This window comes from Pogona vitticeps, chromosome 1 (genome assembly GCF_051106095.1).
Source record: "Pogona vitticeps strain Pit_001003342236 chromosome 1, PviZW2.1, whole genome shotgun sequence".
Taxonomy (NCBI): domain Eukaryota; kingdom Metazoa; phylum Chordata; class Lepidosauria; order Squamata; family Agamidae; genus Pogona; species Pogona vitticeps.
The window spans coordinates 44,815,579-44,840,549 of NC_135783.1; the positions used below are offsets into that span (position 1 = coordinate 44,815,579).

The 24,971-nt window shown below is 41.1% G+C and overlaps 2 long non-coding RNA genes across 2 annotated transcripts in view; one reads left to right on the forward strand and one right to left on the reverse strand.

Moving 5' to 3' along the window:
* LOC110074678 (uncharacterized) overlaps positions 1-14,460 on the forward strand; it is a 35,225-nt gene extending 20,765 nt beyond the window's left edge. The window contains exons 2-3 of the long non-coding RNA XR_013540399.1: positions 7,082-7,239; positions 11,853-14,460. This is a non-coding gene — a long non-coding RNA (uncharacterized LOC110074678). The remainder of the gene's footprint in view (positions 1-7,081; positions 7,240-11,852) is intronic.
* Positions 4,731-10,467, reverse strand: LOC144585835 (uncharacterized). The gene is made up of 2 exons (XR_013540401.1): positions 7,703-10,467; positions 4,731-7,580 (listed from the first exon to the last, which is right to left on the reverse strand). It is a non-coding gene; the product is annotated as an uncharacterized LOC144585835 (long non-coding RNA).
* Positions 14,461-24,971: the final 10,511 nt, after the last annotated feature.

The window sequence follows — 24,971 nt, forward strand, 5'->3', positions numbered from 1 at the left end:
TCTGACCGTTCAGCCTGGAGGCAGGCGGTGCATCACGGCCTCTCCCAATTTGAAGAGAGCCTTGCCCAGCAGGCCGAGGCAAAGAGGAAGTCACAAAAGCAGCAAAACCAGGGACCCGGACAGGGGACAGACTGGATTTGTCTTCAGTGTGGAAGGGACTGTCACTCTCGAATTGGCCTTCTCAGCCACACTAGGTGCTGTTCCAAGCCCTCCATACAGAGCACGCTACGTTCCTGTCGTCGGGGGAGTCGCTGGTAACATCTGCCGTCCCCAGGCACTGGGTGAGAGACAGTGCCTGGGAGTATTTCTGGCCTGCACTCCCCTGCCCTTCAGGACCGGGACCCTGCTGCTGCGGCTGCTTTGGGCAACCCCACCCCTTCCTCAACACCAGCCACCTGGCTGGGAGGGGAGGGAAGCTGTAAAAGCAAGAAGCCGGTGCCAGGGCCCTCTGAGAGCAACGTTCCTGTCGTCGGGGGAGTCGCTGGTAACATCTGCCGTCCCCAGGCACTGGGTGAGAGACAGTGCCTGGGAGTATTTCTGGCCTGCACTCCCCTGCCCTTCAGGACCGGGACCCTGCTGCTGCTGCTGCTGCTGCTGCTGCTGCTGCTTTGGGCAACCCCACCCCTTCCTCAACACCAGCCACCTGGCTGGGAGGGGAGAAGGGGCATTAGAAGGGTGTGTGGGTTTGTTCTTGTTTGTTTGTTTTAACTGTTAGTATTACTAATTGCCATCAGGTTGCATAGAGACCCACAGTGGACCTGATGGAACAGGAAGGGGGGAGGGCGTTGGAGGGGGCAGCCATTGAGGTGGTGCTGGGTAGGGGAAGGAATGGTGGTGGGGGTAGAACATGCCCGCGTAGGAGAAGAGAGGTTAGATATCTTACATCTATCCCCTCTTCTAGTCCTACCTCCAACCAAATGGTATCAGGCGACCATATCAGCAAACCCTCAAGCCACACGGTGCTGTTGATGAACGCCAGATCAGTACAAAACAAAACTGCCCTCATCCATGATGTAATTCTGGATGAGGGGGCTGACCTGGCGTGCATTACTGAGACCTGGGTGGGAGAGGAAGGTGGTGTCCCGCTCTCCCAGCTGTGTCCTCCTGGGTACTCAGTCCAGCACCAGTGTCGCTCAGAGGGTCGGGGAGGGGGAGTTGCTATAGTCTATAGGAGTTCTATCTCCTTGACCAGGCTTCCTATCCCTTTGAGAGGAGGTCTTGAGGGCCTGTATTGTGTGTTGGGCTCACGAGACAGATTAGGGATTCTGTTGGTGTACCGCCCACCCTGCTGCGTACCAACAGTCTCCCTACCTGAGCTGACGGAGGCAGTCTCAGACCTGGTGTTGAGGACTCCCAGGCTGCTGGTGCTGGGGGACCTCAACATCCATGCTGAGGCTGCCTTGACTGGGGCAGCTCAGGACTTCATGGCCGCCATGACAACCATGGGGCTGTCTCAATGTGTCATCGGCCTGACACATGAGAAGGGCCACACCTTGGACCTGGTTTTCACAACAGGACTGGAAGGTGGTGGTTTGGATGTGGAGGGGCTGGTCGTGACCCCATTGTCATGGTCAGACCACTTCCTGGTCAAATTCAGTCTATTAGCTTCTTCTTCTCTCTGCAAGGGTGGGGGATCGATTAAGATGATCCGCCCCCGGAGACTAATGGATCCGGATGGTTTCCTGAATGCTCTGGGGGATTATCCGTCTGATATGGTTGGCGCTCCTGTCGAAGCTCAGGTCACCCTATGGAATAGGGAGATGACCCGGGCGGTTGACACGATTGCGCCTAAGCACCCTCTCCCTGCTCGCCGAGCCCAGACAGCTCCCTGGTATACTTCTGAACTGCGAGCGATGAAGCAAGAGGGGAGATGGCTAGAGCGCAGGTGGAGGAAGTCCCGCTGGGAATCCGATCGAACACGACTTAGAGCCCATTATTGGGCCTATTTCGTGGCAATACGGCTGGCGAAACGGCAATATTTCTCCAGCCGTATTACTTCCTCAGAATGTCGTCCAGCAGAGCTGTTTCGGGTGGTCCGGGATCTTCTTCAACCGGGAAACCCGGTGGAGGTCCCGGACTGCTCATCAGCTCGCTGTGATGAGTTTGCTATTCATTTTGAGGAAAAAATCGCTCAGATTCGCAGTGGGCTGGACTCCACTGTTACTGCAAAATCGGAAGATGTGTCCAGTGTGCCGTGCTTAGGTCAAACTTTAATGGATGAGTTTCAATTGTTGAGACCCGAGGATGTGGACAGGGTGCTTGGATCTGTCCGTTCTACCACCACGCCGCTCGACCCTTGCCCATCTTGGCTAATTGGAAGATCTGCCAGGGGGGTTCGCACTTGGGTCCAGGAGGCCGTGAACGCCTCTCTGAGAGAGGGAGTGGTCCCTACCGCCTTGAAAGAGGCGGTAATTCGACCACTCCTTAAAAAGCCTAACCTGGACCCAAGGCTGGTGGTCAACTACCGACCAGTGGCGAACCTCCCTTATTTGGGCAAGGTGTTGGAGCGGGTTGTGGCCGGGCAACTCCAGGCGCTGCTGGATGAAACAGATTTTCTGGATCCATTTCAATCGGGTTTCAGGCCGGGTTTTGGTACAGAGACAGCCTTGGTCGCCCTGTATGATGACCTTTGCCGGGAGAGAGACAGGGGGAGTGTGACCCTGTTGATACTCCTGGACCTCTCAGCGGCTTTCGACACCATCGACCATGGTGTCCTTCTGGATAGGCTGGCTGGGTTAGGAGTTGGGGGCACTGTTTTATGGTGGTTCCGCTCCTTCCTAGCTGACCGTATCCAGAGGGTGGTGCTGGGGGACAGTTGCTCTGCCCCATGAGATTTATGTCATGGGGTTCCTCAGGGCTCGATACTGTCCCCTATGCTGTTTAACATCTACATGAAACCGCTGGGAGAGGTCATCAGGAGGTTTGGGCTGAGGAGTCAGCAATATGCTGACGACACTCAGCTCTACCTCTTGTTTTCCACCAATCCAGGTGAGGCGGTTTCTGTGCTGAACTCGTGTCTGGACCTGATAATGGACTGGATGAGGGTTAATAAATTGAAACTCAATCCAGACAAGACGGAAGTGCTGTTAGTGGGTGCTTCGCCGGACAGGTTGGAGGGCCACTTCCCTGTCCTGAATGGGGTTACACTCCCCCTAAGGGACAGGGTCCGCAGCTTGGGGGTGCTCCTGGACCCCAGTCTAACACTGGAAGCCCAGGTGGACTCGGTGGCCAGGGGCGCCTTCCTCCAGCTGCGGAAACTATACCAGCTACGGCCCTACCTGGACGAGCGGAGTCTCATGACAGTTACACATGCACTGGTAACATCTCGTATTGATTATTGCAATGCGCTCTACGTGGGGCTGCCTTTGAAGACGGTCCGGCGACTGCAACTGGTCCAGAATCGAGCTGCGCGGCTGGTGAGTGGTGGGGCCGCCAGAGAGCACATCAAGCCGATTCTGTATAATTTACACTGGTTACCAGTTGCTGTCCGGGCCCAATTCAAAGTGCTTGTTTTGACATATAAAGCCCTAAACGGCTTGGGCCCTGGATACTTGAAGGACCGCCTCCTTCCATATGAGCCTACCAGGCTGTTAAGATCTAGCCAGGGGGCCCTTTTGAAAGAGCCATCCCTCAAGGAGGTAAGAGGGATGGCTTGTAGACAAAGAGCCTTCTCGGCAGCTGCCCCCAGACTATGGAACGCCCTCCCAACTGAAATTCGCCTGGCGCCGACACTGATGATATTTCGGCGCCAGGTCAAAACCTTCCTGTTCCAGAAGGCTTTTAATTGAAATAACATTAACTGTGGGTCTTAATGATGGCAATTTTAATTGTATTTTTAATTGTATTTTAATTGTATTTTAACTGTATTTTAATCATTTTATTTTATTGCATTGAATTTTAATTGTTGTAAGCCCTCCAGAGACCTTTGGGTAGAGTGGGCGGCATATAAATTAAATAAATAAATAAATAAATAAATAAATAAAATAAATAGTCTTTCGAGACTGAAGGATGCCTAACTAAACTAACAAGCCACCCATGCCTCCCCTGCCATGATTAAGCGCATGGACAGTATGGTCTGCCTCATTCACCTGTTGTTTTGGCCTAAAAGCAATTGCACTGATCTAGGCAACTGAATGCTGATATTCCGAAGACAATCTATGTAGATTATCAGTTTAAGCATTCTGCAACCACCTCCTTTCATTTGAAAACATTTACCTAGCCCAGAAGGAATTCTCTCCCTCAAACATTTCTAGAATTTCCCTTAAAGTAATTTGAGACTTCCAGCCCCAGCCCGAAACTGCGAATGGAAAAGCTCTAAGTTGACCTAAGGCAAGCAACATCCTTCTAAACTTCAAGTCCACTGGTAACAGCCCTACTCACTCAGGTGGTTTCCCAGATTAAGTAATGATCCTAACTCTTCTTATAAAAAGCTCATGCAATGTACCACCTGATGCCATTTTACCCCATAAGGGAAGTGTCTTAAAACTACAGAAGAAGAGGACTTTGGTAACAATTTTGTTTGCCGCTTGTCTGTTTGCAGTCAAATAAGTGAGTGAATCAGTTTCTGGTTTTGTGTTTCCTTCTACTCTCCAACCCCCGGAAGACAATTTGGCAGACAAACAGGGCTCCCTGCTCCTTGTTTATATAGACAATTTGTTACTTAAAAGACTATTTATTTCATTGCTTGGAACATATCATAAGGCACATCACAGTTTATTCAACCAGAGGTCTGGGGCATGAGTTACCCATTTAAATGTTAGCCCAAATGCATCTAAATCACTGCTTTGTCTCATCCCCTCTCCACAGTCTCTGAACAAGCCTCCTCCTCATCATCAGATGACATCATGGGAGAAAGAGAGTGTCTGGATTCCTTATATCTCAAGCATTTCCAGATGACAGTGACTATAGTTATGATGGTGACAGAACTTGGAAAAGTTGTGTTTTTAGAATACAACTCCCAAAATCCAAAGAGTTATAATCCTCCCCAAAGTAACTTTCCCAAGTTCTGTGTGATAATTTTTTTTAAAAGGGAGATCAAATTATTCTGAGGGAGTTCTCTCACATTATATTTTGTATAATACATGGTAAGGTAAAGAGGGAAACATTTGACATATGTGCAGATGGGCAAAGTTACTTTTTTTGGACTACAGTTCTCAGAATCTGGCAGCTAGCATAAGAACTGGAAGTAAGAGATTGGGAACTATAGTATAAACAAACAAACAAATAAGCAAACAAATATATATATATTGTTCTATGGAGCAAAATAAGCAAAAAGGTAGGTCTCTGTCCCATGGACGTAAACTTAATCACCTGGGAAGCAGAGATGGGAAGACCAACAAGGCAATAATAATACACCATTAAAAAAAGCAGAAAAAGTTCCAAAAAATCTTGGCTGTAAATACTGTGATAGAAGTTACCAAGTCTTTCTACTGTTGCTGTTCAGTATAACATCTGAAGAGTCCGAACAGAGTTCATTTTCTATTAAGTTGCTTCACATATACAAACTCCCAGGGTTCTGAGCACAACAAGAGAACAACATTGGTTTTCCTTGGGGCAGAAAGTGTGTGGAGAGCATGCTGGTACAAGGAATATGGAATTTTTACAACAACTTCAAATGAGTTGTATGCCCTCACTGACATCAAAGGGTTGGATTCAATATAAACAAGACATGACCGAACTTAATCCAAGCTTTTAATGTCTGATAAGCTTGAACTCATGGGTTTAAAAGGTGGGCACTGCTCAACAGAAAGGAGCATGATCAAGATAGTTTCTTGAGAAATATGCTGTTCTAAAGTTATAGTCTAAAATCAAAATCCACAGTGAGAAAATACATGCATGCACAAGGAATCCTTGCATATTTCATCATTTGAATAAGCATAGTTTATATACTTACTTGAGCATCTTTGACAGTGTGCAGTGTAATGTACTGAGTGTTGGGATAGGACTCAGAAATCCTGAGTTCAAATCCGCGCTGTCTTTGGGAAACTCACTTGGGGAAGCAAATGCTAGCAATGGTAGACCACTCGTTGAATATCTCACATACCTTCAAAATCCTACTATGGTTACCACAAATAGGAAATTACTTGATGGCACATAACAATAACAAATCTCTATTGTGTGCATCAGAGTCTGGATAGTATATATAACTGAGCATTGGCAGAAATGTTATCACCTGTTATAATGACTGTAAGGTAAAAGAGAAAGTTATATCACCAGTACGTGATGTAGTCTAAGATGGGCAGGATGACAAAGGTCAGGAACTGCAAAACAAGTCAGTTTTGGGCTACAGAGAAGCTCACAACACTGCTGAATTCTTTGGTGTGGCAAAAACAGGGGGGCAATTTACTTTCCATAGGGACAGGATTCAAAATAATTTAGAGATTCTGATGAAATGACTGGGTGTAAAATGTGACCACCTTTGTATTTCAACAACAGGGCAGCCATTTCCTTCCTCCTGTAGAATGACTGACGTGATGACATTACCTCTTAAAATCTTTAAGAATTGCCTTCCCCCCCCCCCTCACGCCACCATCAAAAGTACATTTGGTGAGGGCACAAGAGAAGGGGAATTCTTGGTCACTTTTCTCATATTATGGGATCCCCTTTCCTGCTGTCCTTCAGATGGTAGGCAAAGACATCTTTATTGAGTCAGCCTAAATAACTAATGAGGAAGAGCCATTGAAAGTTCACCATTGTATTTCATTTGTGTTGTCTTCATTCAATGACTTTTAAATAATGTTAAAGTGTCTGTTTTAATGTGATTATTTATTTAATAGTGCTTTGATACTCTTAATTTATTGAGATCCATACTGTATGTGGTTCTCTTTTAAATTAAAGTTGTAAGGCACCTTGGGATCCTGTAAGGGGAAAAAGCAGAATACAGTATACATAATGTAAAAGAAAGTTCATAGTAAAGGATTAGTTCTTAGTGAGGCCTAAAATATAATTCAGTTACCTTTAAGCTGGAGGAAATACAGAATGACTTCTGTTTATCTGTGTTTATTACCTACAACTATATAAATGCATGCATGTAAGAGTCTTTTTTTATAATCAATCATTTCTTGCATTTTCTTTATTTAAGGTGAAGAAAAGTGAAGCTGGAACCATACAGCTGCAAAGTGTGTGATCACTCAGTGAACAAAGGGGAAGAAGACTTTCTTCTGCAAGTTTGCTCAATGAAGGATTCTAAAAACCAAGCTGACTGAAGGTTTCTTCAGCAAATAAAGGAAGAATGTAATTGTACAGTATGTTTAACACAAGGATATTTCCATTAATACGTCTCTTCCTTGAACATATATCATTCTAAATGAATGTGTTTATGTGTTCTGCTAACTGTTGCCTAACTATGGCAGCATACTGATATGTACAGAGTTTACAATAACAGGTAAAATGTTTGTTGCTTACCTTACAACAACACTTTCAAATTCCCACGCAACTGGAGTTTTAGGAAGCATCAGCCTCAACACTCACCATACAAAGGGTTTCAGATCTTAATTGCGGGGCCAAATGTTTCCAGCTGTTGTTGTCTTCCATTTTTTTTCCCACAGCATCTTGGCTGAAGTCTGCTCATGATCTCCACTCTGCAACAGTATGAAATATTTGCATAATCATTGTTTATGCTGGCCAGACGCATGTTCCTCAAGCCTTACTCTATTAACTGTTTTCTCTTTTCAAAAAAAAAAAAAAAAAAAAGCTTACTAACCTGTTTATCTTCAAAGGGCTGGAAGATTTTTCCATGTGAAACAGTTTAGGCAATTTCCCCCTCTCTTTTCTCTTTTTTTGGAAATCTTAATACTAAAGCAAACCAAATTCTAGAAATCAGTCTAGTCTATAAACTGCAAAATATCATTCAAACTTCAGTTGATGTACAGAGCTGAGAGAAATTGTTTCTATAGAAACTTTTCATCTTTCGGCTGTTTAACTTATAACGCTGTCTGTCTGCTCATTAATCAACACTCATCTATGCTCAATGAAGGGTTCTAAAATGTTTATATGACTGACTGAAATATTTCCTTTGCAAACCATTCTAATGAGTTATGGGGAACACTGTGACATAATACTTTTTAATCTGGAATGACAACTTGAAAACAACAATTGATTAATTGGAATCAACCTATATCTGGGGTATTTAAGGAAGCTTGATGCAAAAACATATAGTTTTTATAAGTGGCATTTCCAGCAGTAGTATATTATTGTTAGCCATTCCAGTTATAACTGAAAATATTTTAGGGATTTTTTGCTCTTGAATAGGCAATTAAGTTCCACTAGCTTTACAGAAGACCTAGTCCTGATGGACATGAACATTCCTTGACCTGCTTTATTGATTTGAATTCTGGTGTTAGTATGTCAGAATTCTTAAGGCTCAGCGCCACAATCTGAGGTGAGATATAAGCCCTAGTAATGTTCCAGAGGTAAGAAAGGCAAGGATTGGGAGAAAGAAGAATTGTTTCTGAGGAGGTGAAACAGACATTAGGGTAATGCAGCTAAATGGGTCAGGAATACAGTAAATTGGGTAATATGGTGGTTAGATAATGTGGCAACCAGTTGCTGAGGGAAAACTCTGCACTGCAGAAGAAGTGCTCCCAGAAGCTACCATGGTTTCTGCTATTTCCTCTTGGGTTCACACTCCACACGGCTTTATCAACAGCACATATTATATGTGGGAGGTTTTCCAGGCTGCTGGGGATTGCAGTAAACTCACATCTAGTCCATGGGGACCTTTTCTTTAGGCCCTGTGTCATCACTGCCAGGGCTTCTACAACAAGAACGTTTAGAACTCACGGTGCTGGCACTCCACTCTTTGCCTTGATCCAAATGGCATGATGAGCTGAAGTGCATGCACTCACAACCCCTCTCTCACACATCTTCTGCTCTTTCACCTGGCTTTTTGTTGTGCAAGTGCAATACATAAGCAATCATGGCCTTGAGTCAGTGAGGTTTGGCACCAGCTGGGAATGGGTAGAGGTGGGTGCACAGACTTTACAGATACCTCCCACATGAAAATTATTTATCTGCTTTCTCTGGTAGTGCTAGATCTGTCCTTTATTTTTAACCCATCAATTAAAATAGATATCCATCTGCTAAATTGCACAGGATTCTGGCCCAAATGTCTGGCAATCAATGTTAGCTTAACACACCAAAATTTCAAACATTTCTCTGCTCCAGATTGCTTGGGAACAAACTCTTTAATACCTCTACAATTATGATTCAGGGTATCATTTATTTGGCCTTCCCCATTTACAGAATGTTTTGGGTGAATTTCGATTAGATGGCAACTTCAACAAAGTGCACTCCTTGCATGTTTCTTCTTGTGCCATCTTTTCTTCTCCATTTAAAAATCTGCTAAGGAAGAAAGAGTGAATTAACTGCACAGAATCTTTTAATTACTAGTGTTAAGCCTCTGGTCTTGGAGATCTGCCCTCTGAAGGTTGCTCATCCCATTTTAGGACTGGAAACATTCTTAAGCAAGGTGTAAACACAATGGGTTAAACCCAGTTGTTAACCACAACAAGACTGAACCCATTGAATTGGTGTGATCCTCAGAAAAAATATAACTCTCACTGAATCATTGGTTCTGCTTTAGTTGGTATTAATAATGGTATTTAGCATAATGTGAAGAGTTGAAGGCTCTCTAATTCACACTCTGGTCAGCTTTAGATCTCAATCTGAGGTGGAATTACAGCATTCCTGGCAGATAGCCATTTAGTTTCTGCTCAGATGCTTTAGTTGGAGGAGAATCCATCTTGAGATTTTCTTTTCATCCATTAAACCACTGTCACCTTGAGCAAGTTAGGAAGTTTTTTACCTCATGGTTAGTGGAGATCTGTCTCACTCCAGTTTCTATCTACTATTTTTACTTCTGTTGCCTGGAACAACAGAGGACAAATCTGTCCCATCTTCTGCAACAGTCTTCCAGGTATTTGAGCATGATCAGCACATCTGTCATTGACGTTCTGTTCTCCAGATTAAACATACCCAGTTCCTTCAGCTGTCCACATTTCCCACTGTCCTTGACATCCTCCTCTGGACATGCTTCAGCTTCAAGTTGTCTCTATCCTTTAAAAAAAAGTTGTACTCAGAATTGGGCCCAGTACTCCTGATGTGGCCTGATAGAACAGAAGGGAATCTTGATTTATACTGCTCCTTACAAGAAACTCAAGATTTACATGTTTGTGATACTTAGTAGCTATGCCATATGGTCATTGTAATTGTTGTCATCATCATCAAATCAAATTTGACTCATTGCAACCTTTTCCGGGATTTTTGAAGTAGAGAATACTCACATGTGGTTTACCATTCCCTTCTTCTGATGGCATCCTCAGACTGTGCAGCTTGTCCAAGGCCACACACACTGGCTTTCTTCACAGGAGGCACAGTAGGGATTTGAATTTCCAACCTCTCGCTCTGCAGCCAGATACCTAAACCACTGAGCCAGCAGCTGTTCCACTGAGCTATCCAACCAGCTGTTCCATATTGTTCTAGGGCACACATTTTTTACAAATTTAAATATTTATTTTATTTATTTTATTTATTTATTTATTTAATTTATATCCCGCCTATCTAGTCGTGGTGGACTACTCTAGGCGGCCTAGAGTTTACTTTTGGTATAGATTTTGTGTTTTCCTGCCCATATCAGCCTTGACTGAAACAACCACATATATTTCTTGCTCATACAAGATTTGCAAAATATATGATGATTACCTGTACTACCTATATACTTCATCAACGAGACTGGAAACTGTGTTTTGGATTCCCATTTATTACTATGTTATTCTCATTAAGCACTAAATTTTGAACATTTGGGGTAGATGGATGCACAAATATAAGCTAAGCTTTATACATTTTGCTGCCTGAGGCCCAACAGTAAATAGGGCCAACGTCTGGCCAGATTTTTTTTTTTACTCTGTGTTTTTTAATCCCCTAATTTTCTATTAAAAATAATCATCTAGCTTGGTGACAAGTTCTGGAGAACTCAGAAACTCACATAATTTTTCTTGCATTTCAGATGGTCCTGCCCACCTCTCATTTTTACGAGATATGTTATGGGAAGTGTGTTATCAGCTGTCAAATTGTCCTATCCAAGCCTTGCTGAAACAAATGGAATTAGTTTTACCATGACTTCTCAATGTTCCCATTCCTTTGAGCAGGGCTTGGGCAGGAAACTGACAGTGTCCTTTTAAAATAAACAAGCAATAAATTTGATTGCATTATTGTGGGATAATCTAACATGGAGATACAGTACAGGGAAAAGCAAGCTATGTTTAGCACAATCAAAAACATGGTAAGGGGAAGAGTCAAGCAAACTCAAACCCTCTCAAATGTAACAGGGCTTTTTGCATGCACAATCTGATTGCTATCTTTTCTTCACACTTTTAAACAATCCCTGCTAAAACTTGAGTATAAATGATCGTTTCCCTGCAACCTATCCCACATTACTTTTGACCTGACCATTATTCCTGATTAGTTAATTGTGAAAGGATGGGAGGATATTACACACCCACACACTTCTTCCCACTACAGTGTTACTGAGGGAACTTCACAAGAATTTTTTAAAAGAAATTTGATACTATTCTTGCTATCTTAATTTTTAAGAATTGTCTGAATAGGTTTGCAAACCAGTAGTGACAATTAGTGGTCAGACATATTAATGGGAAATTATCCCTGCCTGAACACATATTTGTCTGAATCATGATGAAATAAGCAGGATGCATTTTGCAACAAGCAGGCATAAACTTATTTATTTATTTATTGAGACTGGTCTTAAGCTGGACTGTTGGGTAAAGGGCTTTTAAATCGGTAGTGTTATATTTATATCTTTCATGTTTTAACTGTATTTGTTTTATTTTTGGTAGTGTTGTTCCTTGGCAGAAATGTGGGGCATAAATCCAAGGGGTCCTTAATATCAGCAGTCATTTTTTCTTTAAATGTACTTTCTGATTCTTGCTTTGAAGCATATATGAAAATGCTATATAGTACTCAGGAGGGAATTGTTACATATACTGTAGTTACCCTAGATTGGATCCATTTCCTTGGAAGGTGGTGAGCGCTCCAAGGTTGGAGGTATTCAAGAGAAAATTGGAAAAGCATCTGTCAGATCTGCTTTGACTTGGATTCCTGCCTTGAACAGGAAGTTCAGCTTGAGGGCCTTATAGGCCCCTTCCAACTCAAATATTCTATGGTTCTATAATTCTTCAAGAGAACAACTCTGTGCCTTTCTCCTGGCTACTCAGAAGGCAACTGCACTGCATGAGTAGTTGCAGGATCCTAATCTCAGACTGTTTGGTATTGGGTACTGATTTATAAAGTGTCTAGTGTGTTGTGAGGGAATGACAAGAGTGTCTGACTAGGATTCAGGAGACCTGGGTTGAACTCCCCAGCTCTGCCATGGAAACTCATTGGGTGAATGGAATTGGTACAACCATTCCATAAATCCACCTCTTATCTTGAAAACCCTTTTAAGATCTGTATAAGTCAATTCTGATTTGATGGCACATAAAGAACAAAGGAACTCATTTATAGTTACTTCACAAGAGAGACAGAGAGTGAGAGAGAACAGCAAAGGGTATACCCAGGTAATTCACTCTTTACAAATTATTTGAGAATGTATCATCATCAGATATCCAGTTGCTGGACCCATGACAACAGATCTTTTGAATGAATGAGAGTTGTTAATTCAACCTTGACATCTCACTGATTCAATTGATAATAACAATTGCATTTGGAGAGAACTGTACTTAGCAATTCTGTCAACATCCTTTAAACTTATAGGGTAACTATGAAATACTGAGTTTTAATATGCAAATAGAATTTTTTTCATTTTCCCCAGACTGCAACAGCACTTAGCCAAAAGCATCTCTTACACCATAACTAGCATGGTATATATATATTCAGTTTATGGGAAACAAGTGATTACCAAGAATTAAAGAATATATAGATGAAATCCGGAAATTGAGCTTTGGTAGAAAAATAATTTATTAGGTTCATACAATTACATTAAAGTAATTATTAATTATGTTCAGATGTGATGCATAACTGTTGATAGAAGAGACATGAATTAGTCACATTTATGTATGTTTCAGGCACATGCCTTCTACTGAATTTTGTAATGATTGCTACTTATAGAGAATGTTGCTTTAAAGTTTTATGACTGATGTGTATCAGTTTATTGGGCCATATAAATACGTAGATGGACTTTATCTGAAACATTTGCTAAATCTACATTAGCATTAAAATGAGTACTGTCATAATACTCAGCTTCACTCAGAGTACAAGATATCCACAAAATTTACTAGATGGCATTACTGCCTTTATTACCACTATATTCCTGGCTGATAATAATCACAGCTCAAATGAAAAAGAAATATTAATACCAAGTTACAGGGCATAACTGCTTACCCAGGCACTTGCATCTCAAGTATCAAAGCAAAGCATTTACATCTACCAAAATGTCAGGGCAGGAAATGAAACCCCACACCACGTTGCACCATTGCTGATCCCCATGACAATGACACTGATGATTTTCTAGGTGTTACAGATCACCCTGCCTGTGATGTCTGGCTGTTCTGAAGACCCATCGAACCCAGGTATTTGGGAGGAAGCCAATCCTGAACACCTACACAGAGCAGCAACTGATCTCCACAACGACAGGGTCTGTTCCAGCGTGGTGGAACCAGCAATGTTTAGGCAGACAGATTCACATGGGCCTAGGTTCTGATTCCACACAGAGGAAAAATAGTACGTATATTGTTATGGCAATCTCCCAGATGTTTTACCGTTGACAGCCCGGGCCAGTTCTTGCAAACTCAAGACTGTGTCTTCCCTTAGGGAGTCAACCCACCTCATATTTGGTCTGAACATCTCATTTATGTTTTTACATTCTTTAAAAACAGTTAGCTTTTAAACCGCTTGAAGCATGAATTATAGTGTTCTAAATTAATGGACCTGGGATGCTCTGGTCCATGGGGTCACGAAGAGCTGGACACGACTATAAACAACTAAACAACAAATTCATGAGGGGCATGTCTGCTCTCATGCAAAAAAAAAATCTTCAGTAGCACTAAAAAGTATTTTGGAAGAATATGGTATAAAATTTAAACTACTTCTCCATCTCTAAATAAGTGCATACAATCTAAGTCCAAAGCTGTAATCTCAATAAATGCTTCAAAATGGAAATATACAAAGACTGCATAAAACATACATTAATACACCATTGCCAAATTCTGTCTTCTTTCATTTATGGAGACTTAATTACCATTGATTCCTAAATGCAGCTTTCACTCCTTTGTGTGAATGGACAAGAAATGAGAAATGCAGCTTAACTGTAAATTATGAAAAATGAAGCATTTTATGCCAATAACAATTGGATGAGCAAAGGATAGATTTGGGAAATGGGGAGGGGGTCACATGCCCAAAAGACCCGAGCAACATCCCCGCAAAGCTTTTGTTTTTCAAAGAAGAAAATGATGAAAAAGCCAACCCGTGGGAATATTAAAGGGCTATGCAATTCTGTCAGGAATATTTCTACGGGACCTTGCTGGCTCTCTGGGCAAAAGAAAAGTAATCCTCGTCATGGGAGAATAGAATGTGCCGAGAAAAACAGGACTTGAGTTAGCAGCACACATCGGATGTATTGTATAGCCATAATTTTGGTTCCTATTTGTTTGCATCGTGCAACATTGCTGCTATAAAGAGCCAACCTACTTCATAGAACACCTGTAACCAGAAAAAAAGAATTTCTTAGTTGCTTGCTTGCTTATATTCCACTCCATTTAGTGCTGAGGGAGTGGGATATAAATTGTACTGACTGTGACTTTTTATCACAAAAGTACTATGACTTATTATCACATCCAGAACTTCTTATACCTCATGGAGTTTACAAATTAGAGTTGCTTGGTCATGGGGAGTAAGCACAGGCTTGCTCTACAAGTGTAACTGCTGAGTTATATGAACTACTGGAACCTGGGACACTAACAGTCTTCAATTTCTAATGACAGGCTATGTGTAAATTGAACCTTATTTACAGACAAGTTAAATTCATGGCTTCATCATTTATTTGATTTATATACTGCCCATCGTGTTCTTCCCCTAAGGTTATTAGGTTAAAAGGGGACAACTGAAAATTGACAAGATAATGCCTTCTGTTTTCTCAAAACAGAACCGACCCTGGAAAAGCTAGTCTTTTGGCCTACTCTTTCCATAACACCCCAGTCAGCATGAGGGAATTCTGGGAACTGTAGTTTTAATAGGAATGTTTCATGAAACATGGGCTTCCAAATAAAATATAAACTGCTCATCTAAAAATGTTCCTTGACTTCATTCCTGCAGCATTGTTTCTGAACTATTTTATTTCCACTTATTGTTGATGCATTTCCAGACTTCATTTTAGATGCTGGTTCTTGAATTCCCAATGTCTTAGGATTGGAATCTGCCCTTTCTGCATGTCTCCTGTACCATGATGGTTCCAAAACGGTGACTCCTGGAATCCCTGAACTAGCAGCCACAATACTACTGCTTGTTTAAGCTGTGTAAGTGGTGGTGGTGCAGGTTAAAACACAGAAGCCTCTGGGCTGCAAGGTAGAAGACCAGCAGTCGTAAAATCGAATCCACGCGACGGAGTGAGCGCCCGTCGCTTGTCCCAGCTCCTGCCAACCTAGCAGTTCAAAAGTATGTAAATGTGAGTAGATAAATAGGTACCACCACAGTGGGAAGGTAACAGCATTCCGTGTCTAGCCGTGCTGGCCATGTGACCACGGAAACTGTCTATGAACAAACGCTGGCTCTATGGCTTGGAAACGGGGATGAGCACCACCCCCTAGAGTCAGATACGACTGAACTAAAATGTCAAGGGGAACCTTTGCCTTTACTAAGTGCAATGGGATAAACTGCAGCAGCAATTTAAAGAGTCAGTACTTGTATTACTCAGTGTGTGCCAAGTTATATGACTGGCATCCAACAAGGAATGCAAGCATTGCCTCTTTGCAGTTCACTGATGCCATTTGCATTACTGCACTTAGGCAGGAATATGTAGGCAATAGGATTCTGACCTCTGTGTTACTACTTTTTGACTAATATTTGTGGTACCTCTGATTCCCCATTCCTCAAGAGTGTACATGGACATGAGAAGCATGGCCTTTCTGATATAGTTCCAGCACATCACCTTTGGAATACTTTATTTAAGGGAGCTTTCTTTTGCCTTCATTTTAGCAATCTGGTAAAGCTTTGTTTTTTCAGGAAGACTTAATAGAAGCCTGATAGCTGTTTGAGTTCCCTTGTCTATTGTGATTTTAATGATCACCCTGTTTCTGTTACCTTTACTATATTTGTTTTAAATGATTTTTGTAAGTTGCTATAGGATCTGTTGCTGTTCTCCCTTTGGATCCTTTCACTGGAGGGAAAAGGTAATAGTACTTGTACAAAGGCAAATAAATATATGTTACAAAAATAATTTTCTTGAATTGTAGCCTAAATCAGCAACATTCAGTCTATTGGTCTGGTGGTTTACGATCACCAGAATAGTCTTTTGCACTAGATGATTCTAAAGGCCTGTAGCACCAATATTAGGAAGCAAGTGTTTTTCCTCTCATAGTTCTTTAGATGTCCAAGAGCTTATTACAAACATAAAGTTAATATTAAACACAACAGAAGAAACAAAAGAACATTTGTCAGAAATGTAGGCATACACTGGACAGAGCTAAATAGGGACATGAGAAAAACTGTTCTAGGACACACAATTTAGTCAAATAAAGGTGGCAGTAAGCTGGTAACTTTTCAGGGCCCTCTTGGGTGCTAGTACTGAAGGGGCCAAATGAATATTAATGGAAAGACAGTTCTGCAGATGTAGGTCACCACCAAGAAGTCACTGAAATGTACCATCTAACAATTTTACCATTGGATACACATGTATACACAAAAACAATGGTTCACATTGTCACATTCTCTATATACACTTCTTTTCATAGACAAGCAGAAAAAACATGTGGATAAAAATATGACATTCTGAAGCAATTTTACAATTACACTAGAAACACAAAACTTTGGCATAAATTTCTCTTGCTGTGTTACACCTCTTACTTTTGAGGTAGGAATAAACTACTAGTTCTTTTGTATACTCCAATAATCATGTGTAAGGACTGGAAAGATTGTGCTCTGTTGGTGGGAAAGAAGGGTAGTACCGCATGAGAGTCTGAGAGGGAAAAAGAGAGCCAGTTAAACCATTAAACAGGATGAGGCAGTCTCCTCAAATTGTTGGTATCATGAAAGGACAGCAAATTGTTACTGATTTTCTTATGGTTGCTGACAAAGTACACAGAAGGAGATGTACTTCTGGGCCATCTTGCCTTATGTGCCAAGAATAACTAGGCTGACTTTGGATGCTATGCACCCTGACGTGGGTGAAGAGGGGATTGTGTTTTGGTTCAGGTTAGCAGGTCATCGATAGGTCCAAAACCTGACATCAGAAGGTTGGGTCTGTGATGTCAGAAGAAAATACCAATGTGACGTGACAGAGAAGGATCCGTGTGATGTTACAGGCATGGGGCAAGTAAGGATTGGAATGGAACCAAGCACCACACACATGCAGACACATTTGCACTGAGCTAGTGAGCCCTGGTAACAGTGAGCACTGGGTGCAGATAAGTGCCCAGGCACACCTTGCTCACAAAACCTAAACTTTGTCTGCTCTTAGTGCTGAATGTCTTGAGCTGGCCCTGCAGATGCTAACTTCAGGGCAGGGAGGCAATACACTAAAAACAACAACAATGCAAAGGGATGAATGTGTGACGACCGTACATGGAATTTGGGCAGGTACAGCTTGTTACACAGGAGTTGGAAATCTTACAGTTGCTAGTATTACCTATTTTCTATCACTATAAAAACTACAGAACCTCCAGTACTAATGTGGGAGTCAAAGGCAAGAGTGTGGGATAAAAAATATCAGCACATTTTATCTTAGTGCTGTTACTGCCAGTAACTGAGCTTTAGCAGGAGGATTTTAATTTTTTAGAATTTGAAAAAAAAATCCATGCCAGTGTTATTAATCTACAAAGTGATGGATTCACAAGGAAGAGGGCCAGATTTGGACCCCCCAGGGGTCTGGATTTGACCCCAGAGTCTAACATTTCCAGTTCAGATATGTACTTCATCTTACTTTGCAGAGTGTAATCCTAGAATTATAGGCAGGTAATGTTCTGCTCTTTGAATAGAACTGCATAGTGGTTTCTGATTAGAACAGGCAGCAAAAGCAGCTGACTAAGCTGAGAGTGGGAAGATACATGGACTATCTCTTCCATGATGCCTAGCTCCTTCAGAATTGTGTGTCTGCCCTGAAACTTAAATTGAATGCAGCTTAAAAGAGAGAGTTTTAGCAGCTTGTAGGGCTAAATAGGTCATAATAGATAGGTGCAAAGTGTTCCAAAGCAACTGTTTCTCAGGTTTACTTAACGGCAGTTCAATTTTAACCTTCCCAAACCTTCATGTCTATGCCAGAACACAGATAATTTTATTAGTCTCCCCTTCCCACAATGCTTTGCTCCTGAGAACCTCTTTAGAACCAGGCAGTATTCAAACAGCCGACTGAGAAGTAGTATCCATGCTATGCAGATAATAATTTGGCAAAGGAAGGTGCTATAGTTGACTCAGGCAGCAGGGAGTGAGATGTGGTGCTGGTTCTCCTGCCACTCGCCATTCTCTGCTGCCTGAGATTACTGCTTGCCTCTGGCCAGACCAGGTTTGTATCTGTCTGTTTACTAGAATTTATCCTTTCCTCACATTCGGAAAAAGAGAAAGAGAGAATAAATATAAAATGTGATAAGGTATGTCACAAACCTAAAATATAGATGCAGCTATAAAAGGCATGAAAGTCCTACAACAATAGTGAGAGATTGTGAAATCTTTCTGCTGGGGCTTCCACCAGGCCCACCAGCGGAGCCAATAGCCAATGGCTGAAGGAAGCTGTCATTCAGCAACATTTGGAGAGCCACAGGCTCCTCATCCTAGCAGGTGTGATACAAGTAAATATTACAGAAAAGGAAGAGAGGATGGACAGAGAAATAGATTGGGAAGGGAGGAATATTATTTATAAGGGGAATTAAAAAAACAAATCAGCATTCTTGTTCTAGTAATATTGCAATGGAACATTATAAATTCTCAAATTCTGCACAGTACTTCGAAGAGTTCCAATCGCATCCCACCACTGCCACTTAGTGGACAGATTTGATGGGAAAATGCATTGTTTTAAATGAAGCCGAGAAACTGAGCTTACAAATAAAGGTATGCTTCAAAAGTGGCTGAGTCCAAAATCAGACTGATTTGGACAGGCCTGAAGCAAAGCACGACTTCTACACAGAGGACCAAACTTGAATATTTTGGATGATTTATTAGCAGTTGGGATTTTGATGCTACAGAAATGCTGGCCATGTTTCCAAGAAATGTATAAGCTCTCCATATGAAACATTGGGTGGTGAGGTGAGGGAAAGGAAGAGACAAAGGTGTAACTTTGTGACGGGTGAGTCTAGCTTCTAAGCAATGTATTGGTTTTAGTAGAGCTCTCCTATCTCTTGGTTTTGGCAGCACCATATTGAAGCACACGACTGACCCATTCACTAAAATTCTAGCTCCAGGAAAAGAGGAATGTCTAAAGACACAGATCCAGGGATCCCAGGTAGCAGGGATATTCAGTGTATTCAGGTTGTACTGCTAAATTGGAGCCCTGTGGTTACTCCCATTCTAAAGGAATGCATTGACAGCCAAGTATTTGCTACCACGCCTGGTTAAGGGACTGGTTGTAACTTTTAAAAAAGAATTTAGAGCCCAAATATCTGCAGGAGTCCTTCCATATCAACTTGTCCGTATATCAAGGTGATAATATTTATTTATTTATTTATTTATTTATTTATTTATTTATTTATTTATTTATTTATTTATTTATTTATTTATTTATTTTATACCCCGCCTATCTGCTCGGTGAGGACCACTCTAGGCGGCTAACAACAATAAAATACAATAACAATATAAATAAGCAATTCTAATTAGTAAAAACACTACAATACATTACATAGAGTGCAAAACAGAAAAAGTAAAGAGGGAAGAAGGAGGTCAAGAGGAATATGATGGAAAGGCCTGCCCAAACATCCATGTCTTCAATTGTTTCTTAAAGATACCCAGCGAGGGAGACCCGCGAATCTCAGGAGGGAGATTCTCAGGAGGGAGAGGAAGCCCTTCTCTGTGTGCCTTGTAAAAGTGAAATGGACCTCTAGTCTACAAATGAGAAGGCAGTGCTGCAGGTGTGGAATGCAATACCCTGGGAGGTGTTGTTTTCTTTTTGGCACCAGATCAAAGGGGTTTGTATGGTGCCTGTCAGGTTCTAGAAGCTGTTCAGAAAAGTAACTTGTCCACATTCTGAGGAGGACCAGTGGTTTTTACAAAGTTAGAGGAGGCTCTTCTTAAATTCACAATTTTCTGAATTAATGTCGTGTAAACAGAGTAGTCCATTTTATAACTCATGTAATCCAAGTGATACCATATGGAGAGAAGAAATATCTTTAGAGCCAAATCCTGATCAAACAGTGTAGTAGCGCAACACTGCATGTAGTATTTTTTAGGAGTCAGGGATCATCCTGGTAAGCTCAGGATTTGGAAAGAGGGTCAAGGTGAAGTGAAACTGTTTCCTTCTAAAGCAACTCTGTGGTAAATTCTAGCATCTTTCAGAGCTATGGATTTGCAACCCCATCTGCTGGATTAGGTGAGGAATCACGCATAGAGCATCCTCTTTCACATATGATTCCTTATCTAGCTAGAAATGCATCCAGTGTGGTTCTGCTCCCTAGCACAGCACATGATTTCTAGGGAATTCTAACCTTGTCATTATATTGAAAAGAAATTTGACTTAAGTTCTTTGGCCCATATTCCCATAGAGCACAGTTTGACTCCATTGGCTTTGTAGCCAAGTAAAATATTATTCTGAACAAGATTGCTCTTGCACATCAGCAGTGAAGTAAAACTAATTTGTCTCACAATAACCTCAAAAGATAGGAAACTTCCACTATGTAATAGAGACTACATAGTTATTGCTGAATATGCTTGGGCAAGTATCCTTCCACTAAAGTGTAGTGGTGCCTACTTTCCCCTGCTACAGTCTCATTTAAAACATGCTGGGAGCATGATGCATCTTAAAGATAAAGTTTAAGTTCACTGTTTGGGTTGGTTTAAAGAGATATTTTTAAAAGGGGGGGACATCATTTCAGCAGAAAATTAACTGGTAGCAGCAGGGATGTGGCACAGATTGAAAAATAGGCAGGGGAAACTACATGTGGGAGGCAGCCTACATGCTTCCCATGTTAGTTTATACTCAAGTTTGCTATTAGAGGTTGAACATTTAAATGTTGGTGCTTTGACAACAGCAGGAAGAGCTGGTACTGAAAGATTAAAAAGTGATACCCTAGAAATGTTTGTTGCCGCAAGTCAGAAGTTCATTGCAACTGAGTTGTCCACCATGGACACCGTAAACCAAGTGAAACCTCCTATTTGAAACCTTAAAAAATCAGAAGGCTTGTGAAACATTCTACTCCCACAGTCTAATTTCACACTAAAAATCTAGACTAAGCAGACAGCTGCTCTTGGCTATATAACAAAAGAAACCAACTCTATTTCCTCTGTAAAATTACTTTAAAGATTCAGGAAATGCATGAAATTTGCCACAATTTCACTGTCAAAAAACTTAGAAATGTTCTAGCTATGGAAATAATGTCAGGAACAACTCTACTTGTTCATTCCATCCTCCATTAGTTTAATATTAAGCCTCAGTATAGAACCAATATTGCTTTTAATGCTAACAATTTGTTGTTCTGACTTACAGTAGTGACACTGTATTTCAAGATCTCACTGAATCTGAAACTGCTTTATTCAACTTTTACATTTTATTTATTTCTGTCATTTACATCCTGCCAAATTAGTATATAACACTATTCTGGGTGGTATACACATAAAAACAATAAGGTGACTCAATTCAACAAAATAAAAAACAAACAAACACAATGGCAAAATAAACCAACATTAAAACCTGCTGGTATATATGTGTATATATGTATATGTATATATGTATGTGTGTGTGTGTGTGTACACACACACACACACACACACACACTATATATATATATATATATATATATATATATATATATATATATATATATATATATATATATATATATATATATATATATATATATATATATATATATATATATATATATATATATATATATATATATATATATATATATATATATATATATATATATATATATATATATATATATATATATATATATATATATATATGTATATATATATATATATATGTATATATATATATATATATGTATATGCATGTATGCAGACACACACACACACACAAGGACGTGTATATTGTTTAAAGAATAAAACTGCTTGACTAAACAGGTCAAATGTAATGTTACCCTTGAAAAACAGTAACAGGAGGGATTTAATGTTCAAGCAATGCCAGTTTCTTCTCAATACATAACTAGAATAACCAAAAAATAAAGATGAAGCAGGTCAAACTTACATTGCATTAACCCAGGTCATGAGTACTGAAGTCAGATGTTTTATGGTTGGAGGGGGTTGGGGATATATAGAAGTGGAAGGGTCATAAATTAGTGTTGTAATAGCAGAAACGTAAATATGAGTAATCTATCCTTGTGCAAAATGCTTGCGAGTCATCTCATGCTTTGCATTCATTGTTTTCACTTTGACCAGAACTCTACAAGCGGAGGGCAGCCTACTTCTCACTGTACAGTTTAATAGAACATTGCCACTGTATTCCCTCTATTATTGATAACTGAGATGTACAGCAAAATGTTCCAACATGAACTGCAGTCATTCAGGCTCCTGGGTTCTGCGTTCCACTTCTCTACCAGCATTAGATTTTCCCTTTTTCCACCAGCACTCAGTATTCTATTGCAATTAGTCCATACTAACCTTCATGGTGTCTTTTGGTGTATTTCCCCACTCACCCTGGATTTTCTTCTAAATGTTCTGGGCTGTACTTCTCAAAACCTGGGATTTCCCTTGAGTCTTCTAATATCTTAATCCTGTACTTGATTTCATGCCATTTTGGCTACATTTCCTATAAAGCAAATTTCTTCTAGAGCTGTCAGGTCAAGGGGTCTGATGCCTGACCAGCTTCAGAGACCTCTAGGAATAATCAGAAGCCTGTGTTCATTCCAGCTGGCATTTATCCCATTTAGGGTTAATGTTCACAAGTTTTCCGTGCAGTTTGATTGATATTATTCAGTCAAATCTTGCATTATAGCCCTTCATTGCCTGCACTATATCTTGCCTCAGTATTAGAGCCACTCCATTTCTTTTAATTTCATCATTTCCACAGTGGAACACTTTGTAATTGTCTGACTGAAAATGTTTCAGTCCAGGCCACTTCAGTTCACTGACATCAAGCATTGCAATGTTTATACGTTCCATTTCTTGCTTTACGGTTTCCAGATTACTTTGGTTCATGCTTCTCATGTTTCATGTTCGAATTGTATGTGTTGTACAGCTTCAAACTTTCCTATCACACCTGTGCACATCAGCTACTAGATGTCCTTTCAGCTTTAATCTAGTTGTGCCGTTAGCAACAAGAGGTATTTGTACTTGTCTTTTGCTCTTCCCAATAGCTGATTACTTTCTGTGCTGGGAATCTCATCTTCCAGCATTATCTTTTGTTTCATTTTGGATTGTCTCATCATAGGATTTTCATGGAAAGGGAAGTTCTACAGGGGTTTACCATAGGCACCTACTGCACAGTCCTGAGAAAAGCTAGCATTACTATCACTGCTGTTGCCTCCTCTGCCACTGTTGCCTTCAGCTACTGCTGCTGCCCAGTAGCTGACCAGAAGAGGGTGAATGCATCTGGGACAGAATTCTTGTGTCCTGCAACAAGAGCTCGTTGCCTTTTCTTCCTCCTTTTCTTCCTCCAGAAGCAACAATTTTGATAATAAGCTCTAGAGCCGGGGATGAGAGCCAGCCAGACAAGAAGCAACGCCAGAAACCAGCATCACAGACCCATTGCACCACTGTTGCTGAGCCATGCTAGCTTGCTACAAAAGAGACAAGACAGCAGTGGTAGTGGCAGGCTCTGCAGCAGCAATTTTGTCTATATTTATCTCCAAAACAAAAACAAAAAGGAGGGAGACATGTGGGGATTCGTTTAATATACCAAGGGCGACATTCCTTAAGGAAACTCTTTCAGGAGTTGCATAGCAGGTGTGGGCCAAATTTTATGGTCGCTGGGGCCAGAGCTATCACTAGAACATCCATTTTCTTTCTACCTCTCTTCACCTCTTCTTCTTCTATTTTTTGTTTGTTTTCTGACACAGCATAAAAATGTCAAGCAAACCTAGGAAATCCAAATTGACTTATGATACATGACACATATTGTAATGACATCCAAATTCCATTGGTGCTTGTTGGGAAATTGTATGCTTTTAATTCCTCCTGGATTTCCCAGGAGGTGTTCTCATGCTGCTCCAGGCAAGCCAAAGAGGCTGAATGGAGGGGAGGCAGAATTTGAGGGAGTTGTTTGATTAGATTAGCCTCGAATTCTGGATCGAAAAGGATGTTACGTGTGTCTTGAAGGCAAGTACCCACTACAAATTGTTCCTGAAGATTTGATAAAGAAGTTCCCATGTTGCTAAAAGTGTAGGTGTCTTACTTGACAAATTCCACTCACCGAGGGATCCTTACGGATGATTGACGTGTCTTGGGGCCTGTGCCAGGCGAGATGAGTGCGAATTGTCGAAAGTTGACCTTAGTCCTACTCATCGGGATCCTGAGGATGCGTGCGCGTGCTGTAGCCCTTCCACACCAGGCGTGATGAGTAGGTGGTCTTCAAGAGTGGACCTCAGAGAGGGCACCATTTGTTGGGATCTGCAAGATGAGAGGAAGTAGGGATCTTGCAG